Genomic DNA, 2,639 nt, shown 5'->3' with positions numbered 1-2,639 from the left:
GTATGGAGGTTCCTCAAAAAGTTGAAAATAGAGCTACCATATGATCCAGCAATTGCACTACTGGGTATTTACCCCAAAGATACAAAAGTAGGGACCCGAAAGGCTACGTGCACCCCGATGTTTATAGCAGCAATGTCCACAATAGCCAAACTGTGGAAAGAGCCAAGATGTCCATCAACAGATGAATGATAAAGAAGATTTGGTACATATATACAATGGAATATTATGCAGCCATCAAAAGGAATGAAATCTTGCCATTTGCAACAACATGAATGGAACTGGAGGGTATTATGCTGAGCGAAATAAGTCAATCAGAGAAAGACATGTATCATATGACCTCACTGATATGAGGTATTCTTAATCTCAGGAAACAAACTGAGCGCTGCTGGAGTGGTGGGGGGGGGGAGGGATGGGGTGGCTGGGTGATAGACATTGGGGAGGGTATGTGCTATGGTGAGCGCTGTGAAGTGTGCAAGACTGTTGAATCACAGATCTGTACCTCTGAAGCAAATAATACATTATGTGTTAAAAAAAAAAAAGATAGCAGGAGGGGAAGAATGAAGGGGGCGGAAATCGGAGGGGGAGACGAACCATGAGAGACGATGGACTCTGAAAAACAAACTGAGGGTTCTAGAGGGGAGGGGGTGGGAGGATGGGTTAGCCTGGTGATGGGTATTGGAGAGGGCACGTTCTGCATGGAGCACTGGGTGTTATATGCAAACAATGAATCATGGAACACTACATCAAAAGCTAATGATGTAATGTATGGTGATTAGCATAACATAGGAAAAAAATATTGAATGCTAAGAGCATCACAAAATGTTCTCTGAATACAAAAATAAATATAAGTCATGGAAATATTGCATCATCTCATGAAAATCCATGTCAGAAACTGTCAAATGAGAAATCTTGAAGGTTCTCTTTAGATGGAACGATGAAATGTAGTGCTCATAGATGCTAGGTGAGATGGGACCTTACAGGTGGGTTTCTTTCTGATTGTTTAAAGCACAGATTCATTTTTTTGATGTCTTCAAGCAGTTATCAAACCTTCCCTTTGTACTACCCTGGAATTTAATAAAAATGTCTACCATAGATTTTGCCATGTTTAATTACATAAGTCTCTCCTAGAAGTTTTAAACATATAGTTCACAGTCAACTGTCCCCTCCCAAAACACTTGCAAATTGATGCAAAATTGTGCACTTGTGTATTTTTGTGAGATGATATTTTATAACTTTCTTTAGACTTTCAAAAGGATATGTAACTGTTTTTTGAGCATCTTGAAGACATTTGTTTTAAAGTCTTTGTCTAGTAGATCTGGAATCAGGCCCTCTTCAGGGATGGTTTCTATTGATTGACTTATTGATTTTCTTTGAATAGGCCACGCTTTTCTGTTTCTTTGCATTTTGTTTCTTGTGATTTTGTTGTCATTGTTGAAAACTAGACATTTGACTCTAATTATGTGGTAACTCTGGAAATCAGATTCTTCCCCTTCCCCAGAGTTTGCTATTTTTTTTCTTAATGTTGTTTTGGCGCACTTTTTGGTTTATGTTTTTTAATTGTTGTAGGTTGTGCTTGTGTGAGAGATCAGCCTGAGGTGTAAACTTAAAGTCTTTTCAGTTATTTTATGAGTCTGTGCCTTTCCTTGGGCATACGTAGTCACTTTCTATTTCTCCCTGTCTAGGCAGTTGTTTATGAATGTCCTAGTTTTTAATGTCTTGCTCTGAAAAGGGGAAAGAGAGAAAAATGAAAGGAGGGGGAAAAAAGAGCAGAGGCCCTTTACATCCCCTGGAAATCACTTTAGTCAGAAGATGAACGCCTTGCAACTCTGGCGGGGGGGTGCAACAAAACTGGCTGCCGGTCTCTTTGTTGGTACCTCTGTGATCAGTGGCGTCACTGGCATCAGAGCATAGATCTGATATTTGGAGGACAGGGTGCTTTTTTTTTTTTTTAAGATTTTATTTATTCATTTGGGAGAGAGAGTGAGAGAGCACAAGGGGGGGGACGAGCAGAGGGGGAGGGAGAATCAGGCTCCCCGCTGAGCAGGGAGCCCGATGGAGGGCTCGATCCCAGGACCCTGGGATCATGAACTGAGCTGAAGGCAGACGCTTAACTGACTGAGCCACCCAGGTGCCTCAGAGGACACGGTTCTTTTTGTCCACCCTGGCTTTCCACAGGCTGTGTGTGGGCTACTCCAGAGACATACACAGTTGTCTGCCATGTGGCTGAGAGTGGAGGATGGGTAGCTAATACTGTATAATAGGCTGAAACTGACCAAAATGAACTACAATTCACCATCCAAGCCTTCCTTTTGAAATTGCAAGCCTTCAATAGACTCCAGAGTTCCAAAATAGTTACATCAGATAGATTCGGCCAGTGCAGCTCTTGTGTAGTGGGAGAGAGAGATTCCTGGTTCTTCCTACTCCACCATTTCCTTCAGTCCCACATCACACTTTGCTTCCAGTACCACATTTTCTTAATTATTGTAGCTTTTTACTAAATTTTGAAATCAGGCCATGCTAGCTTCCCAACTTTGTTCTTTTTTTCCCTCAAAGTTGCTTTGGCTATCCTATGTCATTTGTATTTCTATATGAATTTTGGTATCAGCTTGTCAATTTCTTTTTTCTTTTTTTTTTTTTTT

Source organism: Phoca vitulina, unplaced genomic scaffold (genome assembly GCF_004348235.1).
Source record: "Phoca vitulina isolate PV1807 unplaced genomic scaffold, GSC_HSeal_1.0 scaffold12, whole genome shotgun sequence".
NCBI lineage: Eukaryota > Metazoa > Chordata > Mammalia > Carnivora > Phocidae > Phoca > Phoca vitulina.
This window is presented reverse-complemented; position numbering follows the sequence as displayed.